This window comes from Neolamprologus brichardi, chromosome 10 (genome assembly GCF_056152115.1).
Source record: "Neolamprologus brichardi isolate AB-2024 chromosome 10, ASM5615211v1, whole genome shotgun sequence".
NCBI classification, from domain to species: domain Eukaryota; kingdom Metazoa; phylum Chordata; class Actinopteri; order Cichliformes; family Cichlidae; genus Neolamprologus; species Neolamprologus brichardi.
This window is the reverse complement of record NC_142113.1, coordinates 14,886,782-14,896,106: the sequence shown is the minus strand read 5'-3', so window position 1 is coordinate 14,896,106 and position 9,325 is coordinate 14,886,782.

The following is a 9,325-nucleotide window of genomic DNA, read 5'->3' as shown; positions in this document are numbered from 1 at the left end:
ACTCTGAGCCCCTCCCGGATGGCCGAACTTCTCACCCTATCTCTAAGGGAGAGGCCAGCCACCCTTCGGAGGAAGCTCATTCCCGCCGCTTTTATCCGCGATCTCGTTCTTTCGGTCACTACCCACAGCTCGTGGCCATAGGTGAGGGTAGGGACGTAGATCGACCGGTAAATTGAGAGCTTCGCTTTTACACTCAGCTCCCTCTTCACCACGACGGACCGGTGCAGCGTCCGCATTACTGCAGCTGCAGCCCCAATCCGTCTGTCGATCTCCGGCTCCCTTCTCCCATCACTCGCGAACAAGACCCCGAGATACTTGAACTCCTCCACTTGGGGCAGGAACTCATCCCCGACCCGGAGTGGGCACTCCACCCTTTTCCGGCTGAGAACCATGGCCTCAGATTTGGAGGTGCTGATCCTCATTCCTGCTGCTTCACACTCGGCTGCGAACCGCTCCAGTGCGAGCTGAAGGCCCTCACCCGATGAAGCCAACAGAACCACATCATCCGCAAAAATCAGAGATGAGATTCTGAGGCCACCAAAGCGAAAGCCCTCCGCCACTTGGCTGCGCCTAGAAATCCTGTCCATAAAAATTATGAACAGAACCGGTGACAAAGGGCAGCCCTGGCGGAGCCCATCACCCACCAGGAACAAGTCCGACTTATTGCCGGCAATGCGAACCAAGCTCTTGCAACGGTTGTATAGGGATCGAATGGCCCGTAGCAATGGGCCAGACACCCCATACTCCCGCAACACCTCCCACAGGACACCCCGAGGGACACGGTCGAATGCCTTCTCCAAGTCCACAAAACACATGTAGACTGGTTGGGCAAACTCCCATGCACCCTCAAGTATCCTCGAGAGGATGAATAGCTGGTCTAGTGTTCCGTGACCAGGACGAAAACCGCATTGTTCCTCCTGTATCCGAGGTTCGACTAGCGGACGAACTCTCCTTTCTAGCACCCTGGCATAGACTTTCCTGGGGAGGCTGAGGAGTGTGATCCCCCTGTAGTTGGAACACACCCTCCGGTCCCCCTTCTTAAAGATGGGGACCACCACCCCGGTCTGCCAGTCCAGTGGTACTGCCCCTGATCTCCACGCAACATTGCAGAGGCGTGTCAACCAAGACAGCCCTACAACGTCCAGAGCCTTCAGGAACTCGGGGCGGACCTCATCAACACCAGGGGCTCTGCCACCAAGAAGTTGTTTAACTGCCTCAGTGACCTCGCCCCCGGAAATTGGCGGGTAATTCCCCTCATCCCCAGACTCTGCTTCCTCCTCGGAAGACGCGTCAGTGGGATTAAGGAGGTCCTCGAAGTATTCCTTCCACCGCCTGACAATTTTCTCAGTCGACGTCAGCAGCGCTCCGCCAGCACTATACACAGTGCAGGCAGAGCACCGCTTTCCCCTCCTGAGACGCCTGACGGTTTGCCAGAATCTCTTCGAGGCAGTCCGAAAGTCTTTTTCCATGGCCTCTCCGAACTCCTCCCACACCCGAGTTTTTGCTTCAGCCACTGCCCGAGCCGCATTCCGCTTGGCCTGTCGATACCTGTCGGCTGCCTCCGGAGTCCCACAGGCTAACCAAGCCCGATAGGACTCCTTCTTCAGCCTGGTGGCTCCCTTCACCTCTGGTGTCCACCATTTGGTTCGGGGATTACCACCACGGCAGGCACCAACCACCTTGCGGCCGCAGCTCAATGCAGCAGCTTCGGCAATGGCGACGCTGAACATGGTCCATTCGGACTCAATGTCCCCCGCCTCCCTCGGAATGCTGTTGAAGCTCTGCCGGAGGTGTGCGTTGAAGATCTCGCGGACTGGGGCCTCTGCTAGTCGTTCCCAGCACACCCTCACTACGCGTTTAGGTGCACCAGGTCTGTCCAGCGTCCTCCCCCGCCACCTGATCCAACTCACCACCAGGTGGTGATCAGTTGACAGCTCAGCCCCTCTCTTTACCCGAGTGTCCAGAACATATGGTCGCAGGTCTGGTGATACGATTACAAAATCGATCATCGACCTACGGCCTAGAGCGTCCTGGTGCCACGTGCACTTATGGACACTCTTATGTTCGAACAAGGTGTTCGTTATGGCCAAACTGTGATTAGCACAGAAGTCCAATAACAAAGCACCGCTCGGGTTCAGATCAGGGAGGCCGTTCCTCCCAATCACGCCCCTCCAGGTCTCGCTGTCGTTACCCACGTGAGCATTGAAGTCCCCCAGCAGGACAACAGAGTCTCCAGGTGGAGCACCTTCCAGCACCCCCCCCAGGGACTCTAAGAAGGCTGGGTACTCCGAACTGCCACTCGGCGCATAAGCGCAGATGACAGTCAGGACCCGTTCCCCGACCCTAAGGCGCAGGGAACAAACCCTCTCGTCCACCGGGAAAAACCCCAACGTACCGGCAGCAAGCCGAGGGGATATTAGAATACCCACCCCAGCTCTCCGCCTCTCACCAGGGGCAACTCCAGACTGAGACAGAGTCCAGCCCCTCTCCAGGAGACTGGTTCCAGAGCCCAAGCCATGCATAGAGGTGAGCCCGACTATATCTAGCCGGTACCTCTCAACCTCACGCACTAACTCAGGCTCCTTCCCCACCAGAGAGGTGACATTCCATGTCCCTATTGCCAGTCTTGGCAGCCGGGGGTCAGTCCGCCAGGGCCTCCGCTCCTGGCCGCCACCCGGCACACAATGCACCCGACCCCTATGGCGCCTCCTGCGGGTGGTGGTCCTGCGGGAGGATGGGCCCATGTCTCCTCTTCGGGCTGTGCCCGGCCAGGCCCCATGGACTAATGCACAGGATGCTCGCCCTCGGGCACCCTCCCCGGGCCTGGCTCCAGGGCGGGGCCCCAGTAACCCTATCCCGGGAAGGGTAAACTGTTCCCTCGGTGTTCTTTTCATAAGGGTCTTCTGAATCGCTCTTTGTCTGGTCCCTCACCCAGGACCAATTTGCCATGGGAGACCCTACCAGGGGGCAAAAGCCCCCAGACAACATAGCCCCTGGGATTCCTGGGACACACAAACCCCTCCACCACGATAAGGTTGCGATTCACGGAGGAGGAAACTTGGTTTCATGAGGTTAAAAACAAACACTGGGATGATCCAGACACATTTATTGTTTCTTTAATCACCACAATAGTTTCAGTTTGTGCAAAAATCTTTAAAAAGCTGTTTTGAGTGATAAGTTAGGCTTTAATGTGTTAAGCTTCCATTAGATAAGACAATGTACCACTGAACACAGGAGGGATTATTGCTGAAAATGGGTCTCTGAACACCTCTGTAGATGTTCTATTAAAAGTCATTCATGATTTGTGATCAGTGTTAATATTAAGCATTTATATGATTATTTTCATAAATTGCTGTGATTCAATCTGAAACCTAATTTTAGTCTATTCTGAAAACAAGACATTTCTAATTCACCTCAGACTTTTGAGCTGTAGTCTACATTGTAATGATAGTGTATGGTTATTGATTAGAGCAGAGGATATGAGACTATCAGGAGAGACTGTTAAAAAGTTATGAGCTGTCTTGATGCAGAGAAAGTGGAGTTTGTCATCCTGGAGCTGCTGCCAAGATTGAATGATGCTCTGCCTCTGTGGTCAAGTTCAGACATAGGCTTTAAGCAACCATGAGCCACTGATAAGCGTGATAGATTAATAAGCATGTATAAAGTGGGCTTGTTAAACAGCTCTGATAGGAGAAAGTCAATGAGCACGCAATAAAGTGGACTTGTTAGGGACAGTTTACCATCAGCCTTGATAAAGTTTAACTTTATTTGTATTGAAAGACAGACTTTAAAGAAGATTCTTATTTGAAACTGTTGATAAAATCCAGGTCAGATACAGTTACATACAAGCATACAGTACACATTACTGCTCAAAGGTCAGAGGTCAGTTAGAAAAGTCCCCGATTTTAATAGAAAATTGGCTTTAATGTAACATCACATGCAGTTTATCAGTAATGTTTCACAGCTATTTATCAAATCCTTCATCATCCATAAGTTGTGATGGAAAAATGTCTGCAAGCGTGCAGGAGCCCATTTTTAGAGACAATCACTCCTGTGTCATAATGTTCATTGAAGTTTAACAGGTCAGATGACCAACAGATGATAAGAAATATAATCTTACTAATTATTAGAGTTGAAAAGTACTTTGCTAAGCAAAATTCAATGAGGTTAGGCTGGAGCTTGAGACGTTAACATAACAGGTTCAGTTGGTGATGCCTGAAAGAAAATAATTTTCTTCTACAAATCTATTGGAGAATTCTGATTATAAGAAATGAAAAATATTCAAAGAGTGAAACTGTTAAAAAAAAGTGAAGGTTTTGTGCAGCTGGGTGTTGCAGCCCCTTTAGAGGAAAATGGAAACTTGGTTTCATGAGGTTAAAAACAAACACTGGGATGATCCAGACACATTTATTGTTTCTTTAATCACCACAATAGTTTCAGTTTGTGCAAAAATCTTTTAAAAGCTGTTTTGAGTGATAAGTTAGGCTTTAATGTGTTAAGCTTGCATTAGATAAGACAATGTACCACTGAACACAGGAGGGATTATTGCTGAAAATGGGTCTCTGAACACCTCTGTAGATATTCTATTAAAAATCATTCATGATTTGTGATCAGTGTTAATATTAAGCATTTATATGATTATTTTTTTAAAATTGCTGTGATTCAGTCTGAAAACTAATTTGAGTCTATTCTGAAAACAAGACATTTCTAATTCACCTCAGACTTTTGAGCTGTAGTCTACATTGTAATGATAGTGTATGGTTATTGATTAGAGCAGATGATATGAGACTATCCGGAGAGACTGTTAAAAAGTTTTGAGCTGTCTTGATGCAGAGAAAGTGGAGTTTGTCATCCTGGAGCTGCTGCCAAGATTGAATGATGCTCTGCCTCTGTGGTCAAGTTCAGACATAGGCTTTAAGCAACCATGAGCCACTGATAAGCGTGATAGATTAATAAGCATGTATAAAGTGGGCTTGTTAAACAGCTCTGAAAGGAGAAAGTCAATGAGCACGCAATAAAGTGGACTTGTTAGGGACAGTTTACCATCAGCCTTGATAAAGTTTAACTTCATTTGTATTGAAAGACAGACTTTAAAGAAGATTCTTATTTGAAACTGGTGATAAAATCCAGGTCAGATACAGTTACATACAAGCATACAGTACACACTACTGCTCAAAGGTCAGAGGTCAGTTAGAAAAGTCCCTGATTTTAATAGAAAATTGTCTTTATTGTAACATCACATGCAATTTATCAGTAATGTTTCACAGCTTTAATCAAATCCTTCATCATCCATAAGTTGTGATGGAAAAATGTCTGCAAGCGTGCAGGAGCCCATTTTTAGAGACAATCACTCCTGTGTCATAATGTTCATTGAAGTTCATCAGGTCAGACGACCAACAGATGATAAGAAATATAATCTTACTAATTATTAGAGTTGAAAAGTACTTTGCTAAGCAAAATTCAATGAGGTTAGGCTGGAGTTGAGACGTTAACATAACAGGTTCAGTTGGTGATGCATGAAAGAAAATAATTTTCTTCTACAAATCTATTGGAGAATTCTGATTGTAAGAAATGAAAAATATTCAAAGAGTGAAACTGTTAAAAAAAAGTGAAGGTTTTGTGCAGCTGGGTGTTGCAGCCCCTTTAGAGGAAAATGGAAACTTGGTTTCATGAGGTTAAAAACAAACACTGGGATGATCCAGACACATTTATTGTTTCTTTAATCACCACAATAGTTTCAGTTTTTGCAAAAATCTCTTAAAAAGCTGTTTTGAGTGATAAGTTAGGCTTGAATGTGTTAAGCTTGCATTAGATAAGACAATGTACCACTGAACACAGGAGGGATTATTGCTGAAAATGGGTCTCTGAACACCTCTGTAGATATTCTATTAAAAATCATTCATGATTTGTGATCAGTGTTAATATTAAGCATTTATATGATTATTTTTTAAAAATTGCTGTGATTCAATCTGAAACCTAATTTGAGTCTATTCTGAAAACAAGACATTTCTAATTCACCTCAGACTTTTGAGCTGTAGTCTACATTGTAATGATAGTGTACCGTTATTTATTAGAGCAGATGATATGAGACTATCAGGAGAGACTGTTAAAAAGTTATGAGCTGTCTTGATGCAGAGAAAGTGGAGTTTGTCATCCTGGAGCTGCTGCCAAGATTGAATGATGCTCTGCCTCTGTGGTCAAGTTCAGACATAGGCTTTAAGCAACCATGAGCCACTGATAAGCGTGATAGATTAATAAGCATGTATAAAGTGGGCTTGTTAAACAGCTCTGATAGGAGAAAGTCAATGAGCATGCAATAAAGTGGACTTGTTAGGGACAGTTTACCATCAGCCTTGATAAAGTTTAACTTCATTTGTATTGAAAGACAGACTTTAAAGAAGATTCTTATTTGAAACTGGTGATAAAATCCAGGTCAGATACAGTTACATACAAGCATACAGTACACACTACTGCTCAAAGGTCAGAGGTCAGTTCGAAAAGTCTTTGATTTTAATAGAAAATTGGCTTTAATGTAACATCACATGAAGTTTATCAGTAATGTTTCACAGCTTTAATCAAATCCTTCATCATCCATAAGTTGTGATGGAAAAATGTCTGCAAGCGTGCAGGAGCCCATTTTTAGAGACAATCACTCCTGTGTCATAATGTTCATTGAAGTTTATCAGGTCAGACGACCAACAGATGATAAGAAATATAATCTTACTAATTATTAGAGTTGAAAAGTACTTTGCTAAGCAAAATTCAATGAGGTTAGGCTGGAGCTTGAGACGTTAACATAACAGGTTCAGTTGGTGATGCATGAAAGAAAATAATTTTCTTCTACAAATCTATTGGAGAATTCTGATTGTAAGAAATGAAAAATATTCAAAGAGTGAAACTGTTAAAAAAAAGTGAAGGTTTTGTGCAGCTGGGTGTTGCAGCCCCTTTAGAGGAAAATGTCAACTTGGTTTCATGAGGTTAAAAACAAACACTGGGATGATCCAGACACATTCATTGTTTCTTTAATCACCACAATAGTTTCAGTTTGTGCAAAAATCTCTTAAAAAGCTGTTTTGAGTGATAAGTTAGGCTTTAATGTGTTAAGCTTGCATTAGATAAGACAATGTACCACTGAACACAGGAGGGATTATTGCTGAAAATGGGTCTCTGAACACCTCTGTAGATATTCTATTAAAAATCATTCATGATTTGTGATCAGTGTTAATATTAAGCATTTATATGATTATTTTTTAAAAATTGCTGTGATTCAATCTGAAACCAAATTTGAGTCTATTCTGAAAACAAGACATTTCTAATTCACCTCAGACTTTTGAGCTGTAGTCTACATTGTAATGATAGTGTATGGTTATTGATTAGAGCAGATGATATGAGACTATCAGGAGAGACTGTTAAAAAGTTATGAGCTGTCTTGATGCAGAGAAAGTGGAGTTTGTCATCCTGGAGCTGTTGCCAAGATTGAATGATGCTCTGCCTCTGTGGTCAAGTTCAGACATAGGCTTTAAGCAACCATGAGCCACTGATAAGCGTGATAGATTAATAAGCATGTATAAAGTGGGCTTGTTAAACAGCTCTGATAGGAGAAAGTCAATGAGCACGCAATAAAGTGGACTTGTTAGGGACAGTTTACCATCAGCCTTGATAAAGTTTAACTTCATTTGTATTGAAAGACAGACTTTAAAGAAGATTCTTATTTGAAACTGGTGATAAAATCCTGGTCAGATACAGTTACATACAAGCATACAGTACACACTACTGCTCAAAGGTCAGAGGTCAGTTAGAAAAGTCCCTGATTTTAATAGAAAATTGGCTTTAATGTAACATCACATGAAGGTTATCAGTAATGTTTCACAGCTTTAATCAAATCCTTCATCATCCATAAGTTGTGATGGAAAAATGTCTGCAAGCGTGCAGGAGCCCATTTTTAGAGACAATCACTCCTGTGTCATAATGTTCATTGAAGTTTATCAGGTCAGACGACCAACAGATGATAAGAAATATAATCTTACTAATTATTAGAGTTGAAAAGTACTTTGCTAAGCAAAATTCAATGAGGTTAGGCTGGAGTTTGAGACGTTAACATGACAGGTTCAGTTGGTGATGCCTGAAAGAAAATAATTTTCTTCTACAAATCTATTGGAGAATTCTGATTGTAAGAAATGAAAAATATTCAAAGAGTGAAACTGTTAAAAAAAAAGTGAAGGTTTTGTGCAGCTGGGTGTTGCAGCCCCTTTAGAGGAAAATGGAAACTTGGTTTCATGAGGTTAAAAACAAACACTGGGATGATCCAGACACATTTATTGTTTCTTTAATCACCACAATAGTTTCAGTTTGTGCAAAAATCTCTTAAAAAGCTGTTTTGAGTGATAAGTTAGGCTTTAATGTGTTAAGCTTGCATTAGATAAGACAATGTACCACTGAACACAGGAGGGATTATTGCTGAAAATGGGTCTCTGAACACCTCTGTAGATATTCTATTAAAAATCATTCATGATTTGTGATCAGTGTTAATATTAAGCATTTATATGATTATTTTGATAAATTGCTGTGATTCAATTTGAAACCAAATTTGAGTCTATTCAGAAAACAAGACATTTCTAATTCACCTCAGACTTTTGAGCTGTAGTCTACATTGTAATGATAGTGTATGGTTATTGATTAGAGCAGATGATATGAGACTATCAGGAGAGACTGTTAAAAAGTTATGAGCTGTCTTGATGCAGAGAAAGTGGAGTTTGTCATCCTGGAGCTGCTGCCAAGATTGAATGATGCTCTGCCTCTGTGGTCAAGTTCAGACATAGGCTTTAAGCAACCATGAGCCACTGATAAGCGTGATAGATTAATAAGCATGTATAAAGTGGGCTTGTTAAACAGCTCTGATAGGAGAAAGTCAATGAGCACGCAATAAAGTGGACTTGTTAGGGACAGTTTACCATCAGCCTTGATAAAGTTTAACTTCATTTGTATTGAAAGACAGACTTTAAAGAAGATTCTTATTTGAAACTGGTGATAAAATCCAGGTCAGATACAGTTACATACAAGCATACAGTACACACTACTGCTCAAAGGTCAGAGGTCATTTAGAAAAGTCCCTGATTTTAATAGAAACTTGGCTTTAATGTAACATCACATGAAGTTTATCAGTAATGTTTCACAGCTTTAATCAAATCCTTCATCATAAATAAGTTGTGATGGAAAAATGTCTGCAAGCGTGCAGGAGCCCATTTTTAAAGACAATCACTCCTGTGTCATAATGTTCATTGAAGTTTATCAGGTCAGACGACCAACAGATGATAAGAAATATAAT